The sequence below is a fragment of the Vombatus ursinus genome, unplaced genomic scaffold (genome assembly GCF_900497805.2).
Source record: "Vombatus ursinus unplaced genomic scaffold, bare-nosed wombat genome assembly UNPS02004276.1, whole genome shotgun sequence".
NCBI lineage: Eukaryota > Metazoa > Chordata > Mammalia > Diprotodontia > Vombatidae > Vombatus > Vombatus ursinus.
In genome coordinates, this window is record NW_020944054.1 from 1,037,150 (window position 1) to 1,064,178 (window position 27,029).

The 27,029-nt window shown below is 38.9% G+C and overlaps 1 protein-coding gene and 1 pseudogene across 1 annotated transcript in view; one reads left to right on the top strand and one right to left on the bottom strand.

The window, feature by feature from the left end:
- Positions 1-9,887, top strand: part of LOC114022759 — a 41,572-nt pseudogene extending 31,685 nt beyond the window's left edge.
- Positions 1-19,207, bottom strand: part of LOC114054460 (SLAIN motif-containing protein-like) — a 77,812-nt gene extending 58,605 nt beyond the window's left edge. Inside the window, exons 1-2 of the mRNA XM_027877639.1 lie at positions 19,120-19,207; positions 18,736-18,790 (exon numbers count right to left, since the gene is read on the bottom strand). The gene's annotated coding sequence lies outside the window, so the exon portion shown is untranslated. The remainder of the gene's footprint in view (positions 1-18,735; positions 18,791-19,119) is intronic.
- Positions 19,208-27,029: the final 7,822 nt, after the last annotated feature.

Genomic DNA, 27,029 nt, shown 5'->3' on the forward strand with positions numbered 1-27,029 from the left:
CTTTAGGAACTCTCCCATAATGGAATGATTTTTTTCTAAAAGGATTTTTGCTACCCCAAAGGCTGCGGCAGTACAACAGAGGTACACTTCCACCCATGGGGAAAACATAGAGACCATAACCAAGGCATATTTGTATCCAGGAGCAGGTGGTAATTGAATAAAGTCAATCTCCCAGATTTCAAAGGGTATATCTGGGAGAGAAAACTGTCTGTGGGCTGGCTGCAGAGACTTGGATACAGGGGCAAGTGGGACATATTTCATAGGCAGTGACAGCAGCTCGGTGAAAACTCCCCAACCCATAGTCCCATAGTCTTAACAAGTACATATCCCTCCTTTTGAAGCTTTTCCTGCTTTTTGATAAGCATTCTTTTCTGGGCATTGCCAGCAATTAAGTAGTTCAATTAATTTATTTCAAAGTGAGGAATGTTCTCTTAGTTGAAGTAAAAGCACAGGTTATATACTTAAATCACAAGTGGGGAGGAAGGGGGAAGGTGGAGTACAAATAATCATTTAGTGGTTTCGTACGAGAAACCCACAGTTACTGTCCCCTACTGAGGTTTTAATGAAAAATGAGAAAAGGTTGGCAGGAAAGGTCTGTTGCACTAGAGTAGGGGAGGGAGCACAGTCTAGAGCAGGCCATACCAACACAGCCCTAGCCCCAGCAAATCAGGAGCAGGCTTTGGGGGCAACTGAATTAGTGGCAGCAGTGGTGGTTTCTGGACTTCTTAGCCCACAGATGGTAGTGGGATCAGACAACTGGTCAGAAGTAAGTTATGGAGTCCCTTTGGGGGCACCAGAGGCAGGACTCTGTTGCATTGCCCATACTTGGATCTGGGATGCAGTCCTGGGTCTCAGTCCCAGGGTGGGGAGGAGCACTAGCACAGCAGAGCGTTTGTCCACAGAGGAGCTGGGACCCCGGTCACAGTGGCAGGAAAAGAGTGCTTGTGGTTGCTCGTAGACCAGAGCACAGTCCAGAGAGTAGTAAACATACCTTTCCTTAGATCATGCCAAGTTGGAAGAATCAAAAACTTACAGGTCCCCAGAATTATCTCTGAAAACAGCTGCACAAAAAGCCTGAAGATTGGGACAATGCCCCCTCCACTCTGGAAGCAGAGCCACACTTTTTAAAAGTCAAGAAATAGGCTGGAAAAAATGAGCAAATGGCAGAAAAAGACCCTGACTAAAGAAACTTACTTTGGTCACAAAGAATAACAAAACACACACTCAGAAGACAACAAAGTCAAAACTGCTACATCCAAAGCCTCAATATAAATTTGTCTCAGACCATGAAAGAGCCCAAAAAGTATTTTAAAAATCAAGTAAGAGAGGTTGAGGAAAAATTAGGAAGAGAAATGAGAGTGATGAAAAAAATGAAAAAAGTATCAACAGCTTGGTAAAGGAGACACAAAAAAATACTGAAAAAAACAACACCTTAAAAAAACAGACTAGGCCAAATGGTAAAAGAGGCACAAAAATCCAATGAAGAGAAAAATGCTTTGAAAGCAGAATTGGGAAATGGAAAAAGACGTACAAAAATTCACTGAAGAGAATAACTCCTTAAAAAGTAGAATTGGCCAAATGAAAAAGGGGGTACAAAAGATCACTGAAGAAAATAATTCCTTAAAAATTAGAATTGTGCAAATGGAATTTAATAACTTTATGAGACATCAAGAAACAATAAAACAAAATCAAAAGCATGAAAAAACAGAAGAGAATGTGAAATATCTCATTGGAAAACAACTGACCTGGAAAATAGATCCAGGAGAGATCATTTAAGAATTATTGGACTACCTGAAAGCCATGATCAAAAAAAAGAGCCTAGACATCATCTTTCAAGAAATTCTCATGGAAAACTGCCCTGATATTCTAGAACCAGAGGGTAAAATAGAAATGGAAAGAATCCACTGATCACCTCCTGAAAGAGATCCCGAAATTAAAACTCCCAGGAATATCACAGCCAAATACCAGGGCTCCTAGGTCAAGGAGAAAATATTGCAAGCAGCCAAAAAGAAACAATTCAAATATTATGGAGTCACATTCAGGATAACACAAGAGTTAGCAGCTTCTACACTAAAGGACTGAAGGCCTTGGAATATGATATTCTGGAGGGCAAAGGAGCTAGGATTACAACCAAGAATCACCTACCCAGCAAAACTGAGTATAATCCTTCAAGGGGAAAAATGGATATTCAATGAAATAGAGGACTTTCAAGCATTCATTCCTGATGTAAAGACAAGAACTTAATAGAAAATCTGACTTTCAAATACAAGACTCAAGAGAAGCATAAAAAGGTAAACCAGGAAAGAGAAATCATAATGGATTCAATCAGGTCAAACTCTTTACATTTCTACATGGGGCAAATGATACCTATAACTTTTTAAAACCTCATTATTAGGACATTTAGAAGGATTATGCATAGACAGAGGGCACAGGTGTGAATTGAATATGATGGGATGATTACCTAAAAAAATCAAGGGGTGAGAAAGAGGAATGTACTGGGAGAAGAGGAAAGGGAGAGGTAGAATGGGGTAAATTATCTGACAAAGAGAGGTACAAAAGAGCTTTTACAGTGGAGGGGAATATGAAGGGGGGAAGCACATGAACCTTACTTTCATCGGAATTAGCTCAAATAGAAAATAACATACACACTCAGTTGGGTATAGAAATCTATCTTTACCTACAGGAAAGTAGGAGGGGAAGGGAATAAGAGAAGGGGGATGGCTGATAGAAAGGACAGTAGATTGGGGGAAGCAAAAGTCAGAAGCAAAACACCTTTGAGAATGGACAGGGTGAAAGGAGAGAGAGAGTAGGATAGACGGGGAAAATAGGATGGAGGGAAATACATAGGAATCATAACTGTGACAAAAATTTATAGCAAGTTTCTCTGATAAAGATCTCATTTCTCAAATATATGGAGAACTAAGCCAAATTTATAGAAATAAGAGCAATTCCTCAATTGATAAATGGTCCAAGGATATGAACAGGCAGTTTTCAGAAGAAGTAACCAAAGCTATCTATAGTTATATGAAAAAATGCTCTAAATCAATATTGATTAGAGAAATGCAAATTAAAACAATTCTGAGCTACCACTCCATACCTATCAGATTAGCTAATATGACAAAAAAGGAAAATGACAAATGTTATAGTGGATGTGAGAAAACTGAGACACTAATGCACTGTTGTTGAAGTTGTATATTGATTCAACCATTCTGTAGAGCAATTTGGAACTATACCCAAAGGCTACAAAACCATGCATACCCTTTGACCAAGCAATACCACTACTAGGTCTATCTCAAAGAGAAAAAAGCAAAAAAACAAAAAAGGAAAGGGATCTATGTGTACAAAAATATTTATAGCAGCTCTTTAAATTGTGGCCAAAAAAATTGGAAAATTAAAAAAATTGGAAAATTGAGGGGATATCTATCAATTGGAGAATGGTTGAACAAATTGTTGTATATGATTGTGATGGAATACTATTATGCTATAAGAAATGATGAGCAGGATGCTCTCAGAAAAACCTGGAAAGACTTACATGAACTGATGCAAAGTGAAATGAGCAGAACCAGGAGAACATTGTATACAGTAATAACAATATTGTATGATAATCAACTGTGAATGACTTAGCAATTCTCAGGAATACAATGATCCAAGACAATTCTGAAGGATTTGTGGTGAAAAATGCTATCCATCTCCAGAGAAAGAACTGATGGAGTCTGAATGAAGATTGAGGCATACTTTTTATTCACTTTCTTTATTTTTCTTGCTTTTTTTTTTGTCTGTGTTTTCTTTCACAACATGACTAACATGGAAATATGTTTTGCATGACTGCACATGTATATGTATATCATGCACATGTATATCAAATTGCTTGCCTTCTCAATGAGGGAAGGAGAGAATCTGGAAGTTAAAATTTTTTAAAAAATGTTTAAAATTGTTTTTTACATGTAATTAGAGAAAAATAAAATTTTAAATTAAAAAAAATTAAAAATAAAAGGCAACATTTAAGAAAAGCCAAGAGGCAGGGTCTTGAGTCTTGAGCTACCTAGTTTTGCCACCTTTGCAAGTCCGTACATCACAATAGGTCTCATTTTCTTCAGTGCTTTATTATTTCTAATACAGGAAAAATACTCTGTACCTTAAGTTAGAGTAGCATCAGCATTTAGAACATAGAACAATCTAATTAATGGGAAAACAGGCAAGGAACATTTTAGAATTTGTTTTCCACTATATCAGTAATGCAACAGTAACAGCAGTTCATTCATAAACTAAACAATGGTAATGAAATTATACTTAATGCAAAAAGCAGCACTGAAATACTTGTATACGCAAGTAGTTTATGACTACAACACAACCAGTTTTAGTGCCTCCACTGCTTAGTACCATGCCTGCCATGTAGTAGGCAGTTAAATGAAGGCTGATTCTAGGATAGAAAAAAACTGGGGTCACTTTGGGCCAAATCCTGCCCACCTCTTGTTTTTGTCTGGAGGGAGCTAAGTTATCATTACCTACCCGCGGAGAAAATGACCAATACAGTTCAACTAACACATCTGGCTAAAAGGGTGCTATGAGGTTATACAAGAACCCAGAACTCCCCCCCCCACCAGCAGCAAAAGAAAAGCAAGCAGAATAAGGAATAAGCTCTCGCATCCGATCCACAAAAAGGCAAGAAACAACTAGAATTTGGGAGAGGGGTTTGCACCAGGGAAGCCAGTGCAAACCCCAGTAAATGGACCTAAAGCCTGAGAGGGATGGGAAAAGGTCACACTAGGTGAAATGTGAGGGAAGAGAAGAAAACACTTAATACAATGAAGAAACACTAAGTGTTAAGAGAAGTCCCAAAAGAAAAGTCCCATAAGAAAAGGAAAATGGCTGGAAGAAATGAAGCAAAAGATATAAAATGAAATTAGAACTGAAATAAGAGCTAAAGAGGAAAAAATGAGAAAAATAAATAGCTTATTATAGGGGAATGGCTAACCAAACCATGGTATATAAATGTAATGTTACATTATGATGCCATAAAAAATGATGAACTGAACAACTTCAGAGGAAACTGAGAAGACAGGAACTGAAATGGGGAAAACTAGGAGAACAATATGGGAATTTGTTTTTTCTGGACTGTGTAGATATGTATTGAGGGATTTATTTTAAGTTGTTCAATGAAGGTTATAGCAAGAGAGCCAGATTAATTTTTTAAGTGCTTAAATAAAAAAAGAACTTTGACTAACACAATGATAAACCATGAGTTTGACAGGGTGAAGATGAAACATGCCAGTCAATTCTTGACAGAGGGATGATGAACTTAAAATACAGAAAGGGACATATGTTTGTGGACATGTTTAATGTGGGAATTTATTTTTGCCAGAATATGTAGCTATGTTTTGAGGGATTTGTTTTTCATTTATTTCCACTTGCTCAATGAGTGGAGGAGAGACAGCTAGTGGGAGAGACAGACTAATTTTTTAAAACTATCACTTGAAAAAAATTTTAAATAATTTTAAAAAATAATAAATAGCTTAGAACAGAAGATACAAAACCTTACTCAAGTAATGAACTCCAGTTCACTCCTGCTGGTACTAGACAGTCCAATGACCTGGTTCTGTATCCAGTTTCACTTCTGACACCAATTAAATGTCAGTCAGACCAAACCGGCCTCTAATCTGTGGATGGCCAAAGCCCAACAGAGCAGGCTAGAGACAGGAGAGTCAGAAAACAAACAGAAGTTTAATTTCAAAGTGAAGGAAACAGTTTGCAAGTAAGGAGGGATCTAAACACATGTGCGTCCCCCTTCCCCCAGGTGGGGGAACCTGAGGCAGTGGGGGCAAATCTTAATACTTGTACCAATGTCTATGCAGTGAACCTGACAATGAGGGATAATAACAACAAGAGAAGTTTGATTCATAGCAGGGCTTCATGACCAGAACATAGATACAACAAGTGCATGTCTATGCTCAGAGAATACCTGATCAAAGCAATACAATAATTATATGAAACAATTCTGGGATTTTGCTATGGCTGAAATCATACAGAGAGTGAGCACAAAGGACTGTTGTTATGTTAAGCTCAGGGCACAAGCCTGCTTACTGGCCTTAGCTCTGGAAAACAGGGTGTCTCCTAAATGCATCTTGACAGTGCATTCATAACTCGATGACTTCATGAGACCACAAGAAATATTAAAACAAACTCAAAAGATTGAAAAAATGTAAGGTATATACATACTATTAAAAAACTGACCTGGAAAACAGGTTGACGAGAGGTAATTTAGGAATCAAACTCCCTGAAAACCATGAGCAAAAAATCTAGATACCTGGTATACAGCAAAAATCATAAAAGAAAACTGCCTAACTTATTAGGATCAGAAGGCAAAGTAAGTGACTTATCTCCAGAAAGAGATTCTAAACTAAAAATAATCATGAATATCATAGAAAAAAATCTAGAACTTCCAAATTAAAAAAAAAATATTTCAAATGGCCAGAAAGAGTTCAGGTACCAAGAAACCATAGCTAAGATTAAATAAGGAGACGAAATCTAGGAATGCGTTCCAAAAAGCAAAAGATACAGATTTAAAACTAAGAATAACCTATCCTGCAAAACTGAATATAATCTTACAATGGAAAATATGGGATTTTAATACAATAGAGGATTTTAAAATATCTCTGATTAAAAGGCCATAGCTGAGTAGAAACTCCAAAAATGGAAATAAAGGAATCAAGAGAAACCTCAAAGATTTGAGCGATTGGAAAAGACTGAACAAAGATGAAGTTCTTACTGTTCAATAGAAGGAAAAGAGATATGTTCCTTCATAATCCCACTGTCTTTAAGGAGGTGGGGGGGAGTTGGGGGAGAGAAAGGAAGGGAACAAGTACGGCCTAATGTTTGCCAAGTACTGTGTTTTATAATTATGATCTCATTTAATCCTCACAACAACCTTGAAAGGGAGGTGCTATTGTGATCCCTATTTTACAGTTGAGGCAAAGAAGTGAAGTGACTTTCCCAGGGTCACACAGCTAGGAAGTGTATGAGGCTGGATTTGAACTGTGGTCTTCCTGAGCCCAGGTGCAACACTGTGCCACCTAGCTGCCTATCAAGTTAAGTAACATATAAACACATGGTCTGTGTGTTGTTTGGAATTTTTTGTTTGTTTTAGAAGAGGATAAAAAATGGGAAAAGGGAAAACGCTAGGAAAGAAATGAAGAGGAAGGCATTATTTTCCATAATAGAGGTGTATGAGATCTTATGAATTGGACAAATGAGGGTTGAACACACAGAGAATCTGATGTAGAAACATATTAAACTGAACAAGGAAACAATCCAGGAAGGGGAAAAAAGACAGATATTTAAGAGGGAGGACAGATCTGGGAAGGGAATAGTCACAAGCAAATGTACAAATGTAAAAAGAGTGTGAGATTGTGACTTATGACCCCACAGAGATTATAAACTACCCTGAGTAAATGTAAACAGCAAAAGAAGCTCCAATATGCCACAAGAAAACTTGCACATGACCTGGGCCATCCCTGGCACTATGCCTTCTTTGTTCTGTTTCTACATAATACCTGGCCTGACCAGGTTGGTGTGAGGATCCACAATATTTCTTTGACCTCCTGCCACCAAGGATCACAGCCTCTTGTGAGTAAGTTCCCTCATTTAACTTAATTAACCCTAATAAAACCTTCAGTATCTCAGTATTCTCTCAGAGGGTATGACGCCCTACAATCAGCATAATCAGGACAAAACAGATTCTGCCCCCTTACATTTGGCAGTCAGCAGGATACCAAAGGAATTGGGTGGGGGAGGCCTCTGCAGAGGGAATTCTGGCCATCCTCTGTGAGAAATGATTCATTTGGACCCCTACTCTATTCCAATCAGTATTAATAAGTTTGATATTTTACATAAACCACATAGGGATAATTAGATAAGATAGGTTCTTATAGGAGGCCCTTATAGTAGGCCTCAAACTTTAATGTAATGTTCACTACCAGTTATGAAACTCAGTTGTACAACCACAAGAATACTGACAAAGATATCTCCATCCTGTTTTACTCAAATTCCATGTCCAAATCCAGCATGGATGGGATGCCTTGATTCTTTGGACCATTCTCTCTTGTCCAACATGAGCAATGACCCATGCTTTGCCCAGCCTGTGACCCCCCCTGCTGAAATGTCATTTTTGGCCCTCAAAACAAGGTCTATCAACCAATGAGTTTCTGTATTTCAACCATGCATGTTTTGCATATTTGGGTATCAAACCCTATAAAAAACAAGGTCTCAGATCATGATGAAGATCTGAGGTCCACTTCATTAGAGGGTACCATGGACCCTCTAATAAAGTGCCATTGACTCAGAGCTCTGCTTCAGTGGTTTTTCTTGCAGATTGGACAATTTTAATCTTCACACCTCATCCCTGGGGGAGAGTATAGAGACACCTGGAAAATACATCTTAGCTTGTGCCTTGGCAGGTTTCCACAGGGGAAATCTCCTATGCTGACCATGTTGCTTGACGGTAGATTTACAGCCTAAGCAAACATGAGAACTTTCAGTGCTGTTAAGAGACACCTTGAAATAGCAATTGCCCTCTGCATCATAGGATAAAGAATAAAATAACCTTGAGCTAAAAGACAGAGGTTACCAGGAATGTTTTTGGGAAGACAGAGGATGATGTAGAGGAAAAGAACAGAGTGTCTGTCTATCTGTCCCTCCCTTTCTGACTATGTGCATCAAAGGGACAGGAGAGAGGCAGAGGAGGAAAAATTCAGTGAAGATTATTTCAGATATGATTGATAAAAGAAAGTGTCAGATCAGAATACACAAGTAACAAGACAGGTGCAGTTTTAAAAGGGTAATAATTCATTAGGATGTGTGTATATGTATGTGTGAGAGAAAGCACGGCCTCTGGGGACATCTAGTAAGGCAGGTTAGAAGTAACTTTTAATATTGGGGCTGGCACAGCAAGAGAGAGGGGCCGGTGCCGTGGCTGCAGCAGGGGAGCAGGCACAAGCGTAGAGCAACTGTCCTGGTCCAGGGGACCAACGTGACCACGCAAATGAGAGCAGGTGTCCAGGCGGAGCCTGTGGATGATACTGGACTATATTATGATGAGTATCTCCGGCAAATGATTAATGGGTTGGAAACAGACAAACATTTCAGAGAAAAGCTCCAGAATGCAAACATAAAGAAAATCAAGAGTGGGAAACTAAGCAAAGAGCTTTAGTAAGTCACCATGTCAGGACAAGACTTGATGAACTAAAGTGACAGGAAGTGGAAGTGGAAAGATTAAGAATGCTAATTAAAGCTAAAGTGGATTCTATTCATGACACAGGCATAGATTATCAAGCTCTTCTGAAACAGTTTGAGCACCTAAATCAACAGAATCCTGACAAGTTTGAACCAAAAGACTTAGATATGCGAACCAAAGCCCCTACAGTGGTTTAGAAAACTATGATAAGACTTGCCGTGAAGAATTTTTAAAATATGAAATGATAGAGCATGAAAGGCGAGAATATTTGAAAACACTGAATGAAGAAAAAAGGCATGAAAAAGAATATAAATTTGAAGAAATGAAGAAACATGGAAATCATCCAAAAGTTAGCCACCCAGGAAGGAGACAGATGGACTGGATCCTAGTGACTTTGACCAGAAGACATTTTTCAAATTGCATGGTGTCAGTAGTGATGGTTTCTTGGATAAGCAAGAATTAGAAGCCTTGTTTACCACAGAGTTAGAGAAAATATATGACCCTGAAAATGAAGAGGAAGACATGGTAGAGATGGAACAAGAAAGGCTTAGGATGAGGGAACATGTTATGAATGAGGCTGATGTTAACAAGGACCAATTAGTGACTTTGGAAGTTTCTAAAAGCTACTGAGAAAAAAAGAATTCTTGGAGCCAGATAGCTGGGAGACACTGGATCAGTGCACCTTTTCACAAAAGAGCTGAAAGCATTTGAAAATTACATCTATGAACAAGAACACAAGCTCAAGCAGAAGATCTCCAGAAGCAAAAAGAAGAGCTCCAGTATCAGCACGATCAGGCCCAGAAACACAAATATCAGCAGGTGGTACAACAGATGGAACAAAAGAAATTACAAGGAGTGGCCAGGTGGAGAATTAAAATTCCAGCCACCTGGGCAGCATCAAGAGGAGAAGTCAGAAAAGCATTCTCTAGGCAGTGACCACCTTCAGCCTTTGCCACCACAGCACATTTCTCCTCTTCAGGAAGGAGCAGCCATGGCTGAACATGCCCAGATTCACCCTTAACCACTTGGTGTCTCAACTTTATACTTTTCTTGTTTGTTTAAAAAGTGGATTAAGAAATTAAATTTAAAATGTCCTATTTCTTGGCCCTACCTGTAGCATCATCAAAAGGATAATTGTAATTTTATTTTTTAGCAACACTTTAAGGCAACCTTTTTTTTCATTATCTCCTGAAAAATGTGAGGGGAGAAAAAAGCTACTAAAACTCTAGTTCCCTTTTTTGACTCCCTTTTCTAAAGGCAAATTTTAGTGCCTGGGGAATAAGATCCTATTAAAACAAAACAAAACACCCAGTAGTTAGCTGTGAACAATAACCTGTTCTCAGGAGAATCCTAGAATTAACCTAGAACATATGTGTATAGCTCTAACAAAAGATGATCAAGAACCTGCATCCAAGGGTCAAGTTTTTGCATTTCTAGCACTGCCAACTTGCTTGTTTCTGAGACCAAAAAAGTACCCCTCAAAATAAAACTCTGGAACTTCAGCTTCAATTTTTTTTAATTGCCTCGAAGAATTGTAGAGAGCAGTAATGATTATTCGTGTTTACAGATCCCTCAGATTCTCACCATGTAAAGCCTTTAACATAAATATTTTTACTAACTTTAGTTATAATGAAGGTAAATGCATTGTACCAACTCTGTTGTGGGCCAACAGTTTACAATATTGTTCTTCCTGCATAATGGCCTTCCATCCTAAGTCTTTAAAACTCTGCATGTTATTCAAATGATGATCATTTTTATTGAAAAAAAAGATATCACAAGAAATAACATTAGAGTTTACTGTGTAGATTTGCCTACCTTTTTTCATTTCTGCATTCATGGTATATTTCCCTAAATTTTCTGTATTTAAAATTATAAATTTCAGTGTTAATGATGGGTAGTTGGTGGGCTTCTTTTCTTTAATTGGTACAATTTGATTCTTCACTGGATGATTTGTTTGCTTTGATAGCATCATTTTCCTCATACTTTACCACAAGTTAATGGCTTATCTGTGTATCTGACAAGTGAAAGAAATGTAATTCATCCTGGTTCTGTGAAAAATTCTTCATAAATCAGCTTGTCCAAATTGTTTTTTTCTTGGTCTTCAATTTTAACCATCTTTTTGAAAGATGGTGCCAGAGTTATACATGCCATTTTATTATATTAGTAGCACCTTGATTTTCTTATGTTTCTCAAACTCCCCACCCCACCCCCACCAACCTCCCCTTTTTAGTGTTAGGGCAATAAATTACTGAATTACTAGAGAAGTCGTTTATTTGTGATTATTATCCTGTGATTACCTGTCATTCTGCTTCATGTTTTAAGAATCATTCTGTAGTATTGTTTCCTTTTTGTTAAATGCAAAATTTAAAACTATTTAAGTATACTTAATGTTATAGGAGAAAACATAACAGATCTGTTGAGTCTCCTTTCTTTGGCTTGAATTTTTCCTAGATGAATTATATTTTTGTTCCCTCTCTGCATTTCTTTCCTCCCTTAGTATGACTGAATTTTGTTTTCATTGACATTTGCATTGTTTGAGAGGTGAAGTTGGAATTGGGGGAAAAAAAGCCCTCTTGATAAAATCATCATATTATTCTTGCCAAGCCAAATCAGTAGGCTTTCCTCCAGGGTGGCCTTTTGGATTTCTGCACCTTGCCATAGGGAAGACTATTCATCCTGTAGAAAATCTCTAACTTGATACACAGGACTGAACTTCATGGGGAAAGTTAATGGGGGAAGGTGGGAACCCAGGGGGGCCAACACCTGCTCGCACCATAGCGTAGTAAGACCCTGATGAGTAGATGTCTCTTGTCCAATTCCTTGATGGTTTCTACTCCATCAAAATAATAATGGTCATGAAAATAAACCAGAGCCCTTGGTGTATGATAGCAAATATTTTCCACCTCTTTAATTGGTGATAAGGGACTACAAGTCTTTTTTAACATAAAGCCATGCCCTTATGTTGGTGAAGTAAACCTAATTTGATCTTTTTCTGTTGTTGTCATTGTTGCTGTTTTAAAAGGATTTGAGCCCTTTTCCTGTTTCATTGCTTCTACTCCCTAGGCAATATGATGTTCTTTCCCCTCTGTGGCTCCTTTCTGTTTTCCCACATTCAGTGTGCTTGCCTTTCCCTGGTTTTTAGACTGTCTGCAGGACATCCTACCAGTTTCTAGGAAAGAGGAAAGCAGGAAGTAATTCCTTCTTGATTTTAGTTGTTAGTTCCACCTGGCCTGAAATGTCACCACCAACAACCTCAAAACAATAGCTATTGAACTTCTCATATCTAGTATATAGTATAGTATATCTATGCCCTCACAATGCTAAGGCTGATCTTTTCTTCCTGGAGTCCATCCTACAGTGATCCTAATTAAGACTAAAAAACTTGTTAAAATAGGCTTCTGTTCCAAGAAATTTGTGTGAGAGACAAAAATACATGCTAAATCTTTTACCTTAAGGACATGATTTGAAGAATGACTGTTTCATTTTTGTATGATAACCTAGGTTACCCTTACATGAAATAAGTTGAATGTTCTCCATTTCTGGGGTCCTTCTCTTCCATTACTTCATATGACTGTCCTCCTCCTGTCCCCATGAAGTTCAGTCCTGTGTATCAAGTTAGAGATTTTCTACAGGATGAATAGCCTTCCCTATGGCAAGGTGCAGAAATTTTTTTTTGAAGAGGTTTGTGTCTGGTTGTCTGAAATAAGTGTGAAAGGAATAAGTTCCCTTACTGTTTTCAATGTAGTTTTCATATTCTTTTTAAAAAAAGATTGTTTTGCTTTTCCTTTTAATCAGTGAAATCAATGCTGCTTAATACACATTTAGTATAATTGTTCTTTAAAACTTTTGTGACAGTTCACCAATTTTATTTTAAATCTAAGGGCTTGATTAAATATCCTTTACATTGTATTTTCTGTCATTAATTCTGAAGGGATTCTCAAGGTTGTACATCTTAGGTGTTGCTTTAAAATGCAGCCCTGTGTACCATTGAAGCTGGAGAGACTCAGCTATAATTGGTCTTTAAAATGGACTGACATGATCTGTGTATCACCGTGCTTAGATTGGTTTGTACTTTGGACCACTTAAAATGAATAACTGCTTTGTCATCTTGATAATTAAGTCAAGAAGACACAGATTCGAGCATTAGCTTTTCGACTCGTGTATGGATTTTTCTTTTTTGGATATATGTTATAAAAAATCATATTCTCCAGTGCAATATTTATTCTAGTCATCCTTCGTGTAGATTTGCTTTAAATTTGATTAAACAGAAAATTAGATTTTAAAAAAAATTGGGGCCACTGTCTCACAGCGGTAGTCTATTTGTATGTCTTTCTGTGTATGTCTGTGTGTCTCTGAGACTAATTGTGTGCAGAGTCAGGAAGGAAACACTTTGCTGGCAAATCTATCTCTCCGTGCCTTGTTAACTAATGTGAATCTCTAAAAGTTTTCAGAAAGATTCTTCCTTTCCCTTTATACTCCTGAATGGTGGCCAGGTTCAGGGAATGTGGAAGGAAGAGCAGATAAGGAGGAAGGGAATCTTTTCACTCAGACTGTATAATGTTTTTACATTGTAAACTAATGAGAAACTGAATTTGGCACTAAAATGTAAATTCTCTACTGTGAATTCCTAATTGTGGTTTTAATGTTTTTCTAAATGCTGAAGATTTCTTCAGAATTTGTTTTAAGGGAACTAAGAACATTTCCCACCCCTCATCCCCAAGAATGACAGATTCATTGTTTTACAACTAGGAGATGAAGGTCATCTCACCAATTATAGAAAGATGGGTTTGGGGATCATGCTAGTGAAGTTTGAGGTGGGAAAAAATAAGAACCAGCACTTAGAAACTGCCTGCCTATCCTATTAACCCTTTTCTGGCTCATGAAAAGAGAAAAAAAAAACAAACTAAGAAGTAATTGAGTTTGATTGGAACATTTAGTTAGATACTAAAGGATTCTTATAAACTAAAGTACTGATCAATTTTAAAATAACTTTTTAAATTGATGCGTGTCTTGAAATTAGAAACTTTGCTGTAAATTACATGAGACTCCTACCCATTTTTGTTATAGATTATGTTCATTCTGAATTTTAAGAACTGTCTTGTTTCCTCTCTACAAAAAAGAGAAATTTATTTAAGGAAACAGAGGGTAGGATGGGGAGAGGCAAGCCTGAACTCCCTAACAGACAAGCTGCAATAGCTTGGGGAAAATCCTACCAGTTAGGTCCATTACTGAGTGATAAGATGTGGTAAGGCCTGGAAAAATTATGGAAAAAAGGAAAAAATTGGTTATTACTGTATGGGGAAAGGTACAAGAAAAGACCTTGTAGACTCCCTTTTATCTGTAAACTGAAACCATCTGTTTCAGCAAGGTCATCAGCCTTATGAAAAGAGCCAATTTATGGGTTATGGAATTCCTAAACAATGAAACTGGGTTACTGAGAATTTATGAGTTTGTTTATAATATAGAATTTCTAATGATTGATCTTTATACCAGGATGAGTTTAAACTCAAGAAGAAGAAAAGAAAAACAAGTGAAGGATGTTAAGCGAAATCTTTTGTGCATACATGTGTGTATCTGTCCTGGTAAACTTTTATTGCTAATTACAACTCCATGAGAGTAAAAATAACTATATCTAGCCTTAGCCCTAAGCTGTGATTAGTGAAACTTGCCATTTGACATAAAAACTCTTGGGACTGCAACTGATATTGTTTTGAATTTAGGTACAGTTGTCTGATGGATCATTAAGTCTGTAATCCACCATTCGAGACAGGTGGAGATGTGTATCTGGGAAAAAGCCAAGATGACAGCCTTGGCATAGCTGAAGGTAGGAGCCTCCTGACTCAGTTTCCCTATTGTTTTACTTCCATTTGAACAGAAATGTTTCCCACCTGATTAAACTTGAGTCTGGCTGTGAGGTGGAATGATTACTGCATAATTGGTTATCAACTGTGACTCTTAACCTGAAGTCAAACAGAACTAAGGATGTTTTATCCTGCCATACATGTGTTGAGTCATTCTGTGCCCTTAGGCTTAGGCATGGAGGACCAGTTTGATGCTGTTATAATCATGCTCTGCTTTTTTGCTTTTATAGCAAATTTCTATAATCAAAGCAAGTGGTCAATAGAAGATATGAGCACAATGCAAGAATGTAAGATGTTACTGTTTTCAATCTGAATGTGTAGTCATTCCATATCCCAAACAACTAAGTAAATTAGTGCTTGGGCTTGTCATCTGCCTAATACTTACATAGTCACGTATAAAATTAAGTCCCTGAAATATCTCATTCTTTTAGAATGTTATGGGAATAATTGGACAAAGATGAAACTGCTTGTGAAACAAAGGTGTGAGTCTATTAATTTGTGAGTTAAAATCAGAAACCTGTTTCATTTTAAAGAGTAGAATCTCATTGCAGTCATCTTAGTGAAGAGTAATGTTTTTGTAATATCTATTCGATTTGAATATGGCTAACAATTGAACGTGTTCTCTACTAGAAGCAACCCCTTTGATATACAATGTTCTCTGTATACAAATGGGAATTAGTGCATCTAATTGGGAATATTAGGCCTGTTCCAGGCCTTTTGTTACAGGTGGAATAAAGTCAGCCTCTGGTAAGTAAATTCATTTGTGTAACCATTGAACCTAGGGGTGGAGGGCCTCTACCTGCAAAGAGTGTTTGTTACCTACCTAGGATTAGATATATAGAATTAGATTCTTAATAGCATCTGATCCTCCTAAAGGAATTGGAATTGGCTGGAGTGAAAAATTCTGAGAAAGCAACAAGATCAGACAATCCTGTATGTTAAATGTAAATTATTCTAATGGGGTATATAAAAATCTAAATTCTGTGACGTTTCAAGTGAACGATGGGTCCCTAGTTTGATCTTCTTATAGCTTATCAACATATCAATATATATTGAAAAGATTAGAACCACAAGGTTTGAGCTAGTTTTCACTATATAAACTACTTATTGGAGAAGTAAAATTTGAGGGGCTGTGCTAACTTGTATTGAGATCTTTTTTGTAAAAGATTTTAGCAGGAACATCTAAGGAGTCGCTATAAGTAACTTGGGACCAGAGAAGCAAATCTACTTAAGGGAAGTCCACTTCAGCACTGTCCAACAGAAGATGTTTCCAGAGAACAGACAACCACATTGAACATCTGAGATCCAAGATGAAATCTGCTGATTAAACGGACATTGGGAGTGAGTTACTGAAATACAAAAAAGACTTGATGTTACTTAATGTTGATGGTCATATGATCATTATTGTACTATTTGGCTCTTTGTTTCACTGTATCTGTATACTGAGTTCTCTCAGTTATCTTTGTGTCATGTAAATTTCTCCTCTAAATTAGTTTATAGTCTGAGACGCTCTTATCATGACTTGTACTGTGACTGATCACAGTCAGGGAAAATTTTGACAGGTTTCTCATTGACAAAAAGGGGGAAATTGAGAAAAATCAAATGATTCTGATTCCATTTTGTAATTGATTCTCCTCTGTATCACCCCCAATATGTTGTATAATTGTCCAACCCATGTTTCTCTTGTCTCTAAACTTAGTTCAGAAATTCAGCTGGCCTGTATTAAGTTAAGTTCAGAAATCTAGTTCTCCCACTAATCATCAAATATCATTGATTCTTCCTTCACCTCCTGAGGGGTGGGATGGAAGAAAATTGTAACAACTGTGGTAATTTTCTTACGGGGCATATTGTTTCTCTATTTGTGCTTGTATTGCTGTTGTGGGTTCTGCGTCCGCTACAGTTCACTGGTAGCCTCCTCTGCTTCCTACATGTTATCAAAACCACTCATATACCATTAAAGGAACCTTGTGGAAGATAGTATCAGAAAGACTGTATGAGCAGGTCAGAAGGGGTGGCGCATAGGAGGTAGCCAGAGTTGGAACGTGACCTAAGACTCCACAGAGAATGTAAACTATCTTGAGTAAATGTAACTGGCAAAAGAAGCTCCAACTATCCATTGGGAAAACTTGCACGTGACCCTGGGCCATCCCTAGAACTATGTCTTCTTTGTTCTGTTTCTATGATATCTTATCTGGCTTGATGGTGATGTGGGTATCCAAGATGTTACTTTATGCTACTGCCACCCAGGACAACTGGCCTCTGTGAGGAACTCGCCCGATTAACATACTTAATCCTAATAAAACGTACTTATAATCAAGCTGGCATGGTCCCCTCTTTCTTTGGTATCTCAGTATCTTCTCAAAAGGTATGCCACACTACAACTGGCATAACAGACCTGCTCCCTTACAAGTATTTTGCCATTTCCTTCTCCAGCTCATTTCACACATGAGGAAACTAAGACAAACAGGATTAAGTGATTTGCCCAGGGTCACACAGCTACAATTGGCATAATTAGGGCAAAATGGAACTGCCACTTACAACTGGCACAGTCAGCAGGATAATTTGCCCCCTGACAATTGGCACAATCTGGGCAGGATAGTTTGCCCCCTTACAGCAAAACAAATATCAGTTTCAGGGGCAGTGAGATCATAAAGGAGGATTAAAAAGAAATTATAAGAAGATGAAATCAAAATCTGCACTTAGTGAAGAAAGGAGAACAGAGGACTAGAAACAGACCACCCTTCCCTGCACTAGAACTGAAAAGGCCAAACAAAACAGGACCAAAACTCTAAGCCTATTTCTCAGGAACACGTGGCCTAAGGGAAAGGGGGATATGGTACTCTGGGCCTTGCCCCTTACCACGTGACATCACCTGCTGTGAGTGAATGAGTCTACTCCTAAATATAAATGCAAACAAATGAGAGTGATTATGCTCTGTTAGGTAGATTTAGAGATTCAGCCATTTTCAGCAGCTAAAAGAAAGAAGCTGCTCTCAACCACTGGCAGGCCAATGCAGAATGTCCATGCTACACCAGTCCTCCTGTATCCCAGAAGCAGGATTCTGGCACCTCTAACATGAATGCCTCCATCTTAAGTGATCTGGACATGTGCCAAAACCTATCTTTCGTGTGTGTGTGTGTGTGTGTGTGTGTGTGTGTGTGTGTGTGTAAAATGACATAGTATTCAAATACTTAAAGGAAAAGTTAACAGAATTACAGTTACTAATTGAACTAGATGATTCTTTAGATAGATACATAAAAAAGAAAATAAGGACCTGAATAAAAACCTAGAAAAACTAGATAGATATGATAAATCTCTGGCAATTATTGAATGGGAATATAAAGGAGTGTATATACACATACACACACACACACACACACATCAGCTATGAATGACACTTTTACAAAAATTGACTATGTGCTATACAGCATAAAAGCCTCATAAACAAATGCAAGAAAACACAAATACTAAACACATTCCTTACTAACTACAGCACGATCAAAAGTACAATTAATAAAGGCCAATTGAAGAAAGGATTCAAATTTAAGTGAAGACTTAATTTAATCCTAAAAAATTAGGAGGGGGTGTCAAAGCACAAATCATACAAACAATTTTCAAAGAAAAAGTCAATGGTAGACAACTTACAACTTTTGGGATGCAGCCAAAGCAGTCCTTGGGGGGAAGCGTGTCCATCTAAATACTTTGATCAACAAAAGAGAGAAGGGGCAGATCAATAAATTAGGAGAGTAACTAGAAAACAAGAAAAGCACCAAAGTAAAAAAACTCCAACACAAAAATTAAAATCCTGAAAATTAAAGATAAAATTAAAACCAGCAACAAAAAAATCCCTTATATTACTAAATATAGGAATTTTGAAGTAAGAAAGGAATTCATACTTTTCATACTAATCAATATGTGTGTAATGAATATACTAATAATTTAGTTTTTTCAAGAGCTGCCTCTCTGGCTCAGGAGTCAGAGCTAACAATGCAGTTTAAACTGATTAGTCAAAACTCTGATAACGCTCACCATCACTGAACCTTAAATGAAGTGAATCAAAGATTGTAGAACCTGTTCCTCTCACAGAACTGTGGTTCTGTACTTTAGGGGAGGTAGTCATAACTCCCAAAGCCAGAATTGTTGTGTTGTGGGACTTATGGGTTTCTCCTGGGAAACCACTAACTGATTATTTGTACTCCACCTTCCCCCTTCCTTCCCCACCTGTGATTTAAGTATATAAACTGTGCTTTCACTTCAGTTAAGAGAACATTCCACACTCTGAAACTGATTAAACTACTTGATTATGGGCACTCCCATCTCTTGGCCTGCTTTGTGTGGCTCTGAGCATTCTCAGGTTAGAGACTAGCTTAGTAAAAATCCTGCTAATATTAACTGGTGTCAGAAGTTCTTAAGGTGTGAAGCCTTGAGCTCTTCAAGTATGGGGAGAAGGGACAGGCACCACTGGATTTTTTTTTTCCAGAAATTCTAACTCACTTAACTGATAAATTTAACGCTCCCAACTCTGGCTCCATTAAGGGGGTAGGCTGTGATCAAGCCCTGCTTTTCATCGTGAGGAATGCTCCAGGGACCCTTGTCTTGATCTGGATCACTTTGGTAAGGCCTGTGTTTTTTTGTTTTGTTTTTTGGCACATGGATTTGACTTCGTATGTGTCTTTTCTCTTATAATGCAGGGCTGGCTATGGCCTGTGGTTTTTCTCTTCTCTCTTTTATAAATTCGGTCTGAGCTATGGACTGCAGGGGTTTCATTTCTGCATGCGGTAAAATTTTTTTTTGCGTAAGAGTTGCTTGTGTGGTTGGTTTTGTGTATGGTTAAACCAGCTGAAATTAACTTTTTAACTTTGGGCTTGGTTAGAATTGTGGAACATTTACTTCCTTAATTCAAGTGAATTGCTAGCACAGTGTGGAATACCTGTAACTGTATACTTGTATTTTGGGTATGTGTTGTTATATCCCCTTATAATGTATTTGTGTATACTTGTTAGTTAAATGATGTTATTATCTTTGTGTGTTCACATTTAAAATGGGACAGATGTGTGGTAAAGGCATGGGGGAAGATACAGCAGCTCCTATTAACAAATCCCCAGAATAAACATGTGCCTTTCAAATGTATAAGAAATATGGTCTTGACTGTCCCTTATATATTGCCAGGATTGGGTGGATTTGACAAATCATGACCTCAAACTTTGTTGGCCTTGTTGGAACAGCTTTGATAAGAGCAAATTAGAGTATTTAAGGCAGAAATTGATGAATAAGGAAACTCAACCTCTTGAGCAGGACAGCTATAACAAATGATATTCAGAGGCAAGGGAAAGACAGCATAGGTCTGAATTAGAATCAATGAAAGAAAGGATTAAATCATTTGAAAATTTTCTCCTTAACAACTCCCAAACTACCTAACTACCTAAAATATACCCACCTTTACCAAAAGACTCCACCCCAGTTTCTATGTCCCCTTTCAAAGTGAAAGCCAAAGTTCTCACAGGAAAAAACCCCCGAGGAGAGTGGCTCGATCAGTACCTATAGTTTCAAGCCCTGACTGGCAGTGTGGAGACTTCCAGGGTATTGCCAAGACAATCCTAGCCCCAGGGAGTTTCCCACAGGCTTTGTTGGGCAGTTCCCACTAACCCTGTATTCACACAGACCCGGGTATCTGGATCTGTATCAACTCATGGTTGCCTTGGTTGGGAAGGAGACTAAGAATTGATGCCAAAAGGCCGGCTGGGAAGACCTAGAGAAGGATCTTAAGACAGATTGGGACTTGGAGGGCCGAGGAAAAGAGCATTATCAGCTCGCCCAAGTTATGGGTGAAAACTTCCTTGAGGCCATACCCCTTGTATTCCCCTGACCCACTGATTTAACAAAGGTCCAAGATACTAAACAGGACCCTGGGGAATCTATGAGTTTTATGACAGACTTGCCCAAGCCTTTGATGCCAATTCCAGTCTCCAGCACAAACGATAGTGCAGTAGGGCAAATTCCATTTCTTTCCTACTTTGTCAATAATCTTCACCCACCAATTTCTAAGCAAATTAAGCTATTTCTGATCGGCAACACTCTGACATTGGGTTCCTCCTTGAGACCACAGCACGACTGGCAGCTACTCTGGCAGAGAAGGATGAAAATGGTAAAAAGGAACTTAGAGACGCAAAAAAGAAATTTTTCCTTGCAACCCCTCTGCAGCAGCTGCAGCCTATTCCTTACCATCCCAGACCCATCCCCTATTGTCTCCGGCAGTTCTTCCCTGTACCATCAAAATCAAACAGGCCAGGAGTTTGTTTTAATTGTAGAAAATCTGGCCACTGGAGGAAAGACTGTACAATAGGGACTGGGGAAGATGCTGAAGGGAAAAAAGAGAAAGCACCCCAGAAAGCACTGCCAGACGCTCCCTGCAATCCTGATCACTCAGCATGACTAGGCTTCAGGGAGGGGTGGCAAAAGGAGGGGGATGTACAGGTCACGTCTACCCCCATGATTCCTGTTGGAGATGTCTCCTCGTGTATACAAGGGCAAGAAGGGCCTGCTCTAGTTGACCCTGGTGCCACACTCTCAATTTTAAACCTGCCTTCCCCATTCCCCTCCCCTGAGGGAAGAGAGTATCTCAGTTGTGAGGATTGCTAATAAAACCATTGTAGCTCACATCTCAGAACCATTCTTTCTTTTTATTGGAGGGATCAGTGCCTTTCATCCTTTTGTCCTGGTCACTTACTAGGACATGATCTGCTCCATAAACTACAGGCCATTATTGCATTTGACCCAGGAGGGACCACTTCCTTTTGTCCTGTATCCCCAGCACCTTCCTTAAGCCCTTCCAACCATCTGGCCATCAACCAAGTTCCCTGTAGTTTGTGAATCAGTGCCCCACCTATTGTTGTGCCCTATACTTCCCCTGTGAACATGCCCATCTTTCTGAAAGCCTGGTGGACAGGGCTAGCAACTGGTGCATCATCTCTGAGCAGTTAATGATATTGTAATACCCAAAGCACCTGTTGTGCCAAACCCCTACACTTTTCCACCCTGGGCCACTTATTTCATAGTGGTTGACCTTTGTAATGTCTTCTTTTCAACTCCAGCTGCCCCTGAAAGCCAATTCATTTTTGCTTTTACCTGGGAGGATGCCAATACACATGGACTGTCCTTCCACAGGGATTCACTGAGTCACCATCCTATTTCTCACAGATATTAAAACAAGACTTGTCCTCATTAGATTTTAAGGACTGTTCTCCTCCAATATTTTGATCACCTCCTTTGTTTCCCTTCCCAAGATATTTCTGCAGGACTCTGCATACTTCCCTAACGGTTTAGCAGCAAGAGGGCATAAGGTATCTAGGGACAAACACCAGTTTGCTCTCCCCTCTGTAAAGTTCCTAGGACATCACCTCTCTGCCTCCAGCCTTTGCCTAGATTCAGCCTGTGTTAAAGCCATCATTCAGTTTCCTGTACCCCACACCAAGCGTCAGCTCCATACCTTCCTTGGTCTGGTAGGCTATTGTCTTCTCTGGATCCCTGACTTTTCAGGTATTGCCTTTATAACCTCCTGAAGGATTCTGTATCTGAGCCCCTGGCTCTTTCCCCAGAAGCTCAAAACTCCTTTGATTCTCTGAAGTCTGCCCTCCAACAACCACCAACTTTAGGCCTTCCCAACTACACTCTCCCATTTGATTTATATATCTCTGAGAAAGGAGGGAATGCAGTTGGCATGCTAACACAAAAACATGGTGAAAACTTTCGTCCCATGGGATACTATAGTAAAACTTTGGACAGTGTTGCTAAAGGCCTCTTAGGCTGTCTTCTGGCAGTAGTGGCCACAGCTGTACTTGTATCTGCCACTGAGGATATTTGTCTTGATTTTCTCCTAACTGTAAGTTGAAACACTCCTAAATTCACACCATACTCAGCATTTGGCCTCTAGCAGGCTAGCCAACCTTGAAGTGACTCTGTTATCCAAGTCTAATTTGACCATCAAACGTGTCAACACACTTAATCCTGCCACCTATCTACCTGAGGTAGAAAGTGAGGATGAGACTTTAGACCATGACTGTGTAACTTACTTGGATGTCTTGCTCCCCGCCTCCACCTGAAAGAAACTCCCTAAGAGGGACTTTGACTGGTAGACTGATGGACTTGGCTCAGAAGTGAGGAAGGAGACTTGGCTGCCAGTTATGGCATCACCACCACCACAGAAGCGGGTGAAGCTTCATCACTACCTGATGCTCATTTGGCACAGCAAGCCGAGCTCAAGGCAGTAGCCAGGGCTTGTGAATTAGGAAAAGGACAAAGGATTAATGTTTACCCTGATAGCAGGTATGCATTTACTGTGGCACATGATTTTGGGATGCTATGGAAACATCGGGGCTTCCTCACCACCTCAGGACAGCCCATTAAAAATCAGAAACAGGTTTCCCATCTATTAGACTCTTTGCTGCTTCCCCAAGCTGTAGCAGTAATTAAAATTCCATGACGCTGTCAAGAAAACAGCATTCATGGCCGTGTAAATGACTTGGCTGACCAAGCAGCTAAAACCTCAGCTTTAACTCCTCAAATTCCTAAGGTACAAGTCCCCAACCATCTTATAAAAGAGACAGCCACTGCCCAGAAAAGAATGCTTATCACAAAGCAAGAAAAAGGAGGGATGTAAATTTGATAAGACTATGGGGGCCCAAATGGACTTACAGTACTCCCTAAGAACTTTTCCCTCCCTATGATGGAAACCTTCATTCATTCAGCCATTGGGGACCTGACAATCTAGTGGAGCTAGCTTGAAAATATTGGTGGGGGAGTTTTTACAGAGCCGCTATCATCACCTATGAGATGTGTCACACCTGCCCCAAGAACAATGCATCCAAGCCTCTGCAGCCAGCCCACAGATAGTTTCCTCTCCCGGATGCACCCTTTGAAACCTGGCAGATTGACTTTATTCAACTGCCACCTGCCCTTGGATACAAATGTGATTTGCTTATGATCTGTATGTTTTCCCCATTGGTGGAAGTGTTCCCCTGTTGTACTGCCACAGTCTATGGGGTAGCAAAAAATCCTCTTAGAAAAAAAATCATTTCCTTATGGGGGGATGGCATTTCTAAAGAGATACATAGTGATAGAGGTACCCATTTCATAGGAGCTTAAGCTACTTTCATCCTGGCCAATTACTCAGCTCCTCCATTGTCATTGATGACCCCCAGTCATCAGGAATGGTTGAAAGAGTTAATGGGACACATAACACTTACTAGCTGTGTGACTCTGGGGAAGTCACTTAAGCCCAATTGCCTCACCAAAAAAAAAAAAAAGTTAATGGGATACTTAAAACCTCCCTTGCTAAATTCTCTGAAGAAGTAGGTATCCCCTGGCCCAAAGCCCTTCCTTTAGCCTTGCTTTAGCCTTAGTTCTAGACCATTTGGTTCCCATAAGCTCAGTCCCTATGAGATAGTAACAGAATGGCCATGGGTGGGAAGCATAGCAGTCAACGGCTCCCTCGTACAATGCTGCATTAGGTTGGCTCAGAAGATATCAGAGACTTACCAATTTGTCTTACAGTCCCATTCTTTAGAAACTCCAACCAAAACTCAGCTCCTGATCCAACCTGGTGACTAGGTGACTGGAAATGCCATCTCTGAAAATGCTTCTTGGAGCCACGGTGGAAAGGCCCCTTTGAAGTCCTGCTCGCCACCCCCACTGCAGCCAAACTCTGGGGAGTGGAGTCCTGGCTCCACCTGTCACATCTCAAGAGGGCAGTACTGCCCACTTGGATTTCAGGATCCCTGGTAACCTGACCCTAAAGATTAAATGGGGTCTGAAGCAGCTGACATCTGAGGTGGACAGCTGTTCCCAAGAACCCCAGGATGAGAAGAACACAGCAGCTGATGTAGACCACTACCCAAGGACCTGGATGTGGGCTGAAGTTTGCAGTTACTCCCTCTATGAACTAAGCCTTTTTCTCCTTGCTACTGTCCCCTCAATCTCTTATTGTTCTTGGAAGTAGTACTCTTTCACTTTTATGTTGTACTTATCTCCTTAAGTTGTGATTTAAATTTGTGATTAATAAAAATTTTGCTATTTAAGGTAAAAATTCCTGAGACATAATTTGTTTTGAGCTTTGATTTCAGGGGTAGTTGTCTGAATTGTCACAAAGCCAATAATCGAAAATGACTTGTGTGGCAGTCTGAGAACTGCTGAAGGGTGGGACTAAGGGTGCTAAAGGCTGTTCCTGGGAAAGGTTGTGAGGATGACTTAGGACTCAGCCTAGGTAGGATCCTCCTGATTTTATTTCCCCCATTGTGTTATTTCCTTTCTGGAAAAGGAAAATTCCCACCTGGTTAGTCCTGTGCCTTGCTTTAACGCTCTGTAACTACATGATTGGCTGCCAGATAGGACTCATGCCTGGAATCAAACAGAATTGAGGAAGTTTTCCCCGGGTAATATTTTAACTATGCCCCTCTTTTTTTCCTTTTATAGAAAATTTCTACAATCAAGAAATTTTTCAGAATCATGTTTCTCATTAGCCTTCAAGGGTCGTTCTGACTTTTTTGGCCAAATGGAGGGAATGAGAAGGGAATTTATAATTTTCATATTAATCAATATGATGTGCGTAATGAATATACTAATAATTTAGTTTTCTCAAGAGCTGCCTCTCTGGCTCAGGATTCAAAGCTCACAATTCAGCTTTAAAATGATTAATCAAAACTGACAATGTTCACAATCACTCGACCTTAAATGAAGTGAATCAAAGATTGTAGAACCTGTTCCCAACACAAAACTATGGTTCTGTACTTTAGGGGAGGTGGTCACAACCCCCAAAGACTTGACTCCAGAATTGTTGTATTGTGAGAATTATGGGTTTCTCCTGGAAAATCACTAAATAACTGTTTGTAATACACTTTCCCCCTTCCTTTCCCACTGGTGATTTAAGTATATAACCTGTGCTTTTACTTCAGCAAAGAGAACTTTCCACACTCTGAAACTGATTAAACTACTTGATTACTGGCACTCCCATCTCTAGGCCTGCTTTGTGTGGTTCTGAGCATTCTCAGGTTAGAGACTGGTTCAGTAAAAATCCTGTTAACAGAACTAAGAAAAAAGTTAAACCATTAGTTAATATAATAGTTATAAGTTAAAATATAGTTATGAGAGGTACACAAAATTGTCAATATTAAAAATGAAAAAGAATTCATAATAAATGAAGAGAAAATAAAAGAAATTATTATAAACTATTTGGACCAATTATAGAAAAAAGCTGAAAGGCTAAATGAAATGGATGTACATTTACAAAGATATAAAATACCTAGGTTACAGTTAGAAATAGAAAATGTAAATAATACTACCTCAGAAAGAGAAAGTGAATAAGCCATAAAGAAACTCTGAAAGAAAGAAAAAAATCTAGTTCCAGCTCCTTGTAAATCCAAGGGATTTCTATCACTCAAAGAAAAATGAATTCCAATCATCCATAAATTATTTGCAAAATAGGGGAAAGAGGGCACCATCAAACTCTTATGAGACAAATATCCTATAGCTAGAGAAAGAGAAAACTATAGACCAATACCTCTGATGAACATGTATGCAAAAAACCTATATTAGTAAAGATGCTACAATGACATATTAAAAAGATTATACACTATTATGCTGCGTTTATACAAGGAATGCAATTCTAATTAATATTAGGAAAACTATAAACACATAAACATTTGCTGATCAGTCATGTCCAACTCTGTGACCCCATTTGGAGTTTTCTTGGCAAAGACTCCAGACTGGTTTTGCCACTTCCATCTCATTTTATAGATGAGGAACTCAGGCAAACAGGGTGAAGTGACTTGCCCAAGGTCATCCAGCTAGTAAGTGTCTGAAGCTAGATTTGAACTCAGGTGTTTCTGCCTTCAGACTTGGCATCCTATCCACTGAGCCACCTAGCTGCCTCAAAGAACTGTATATAC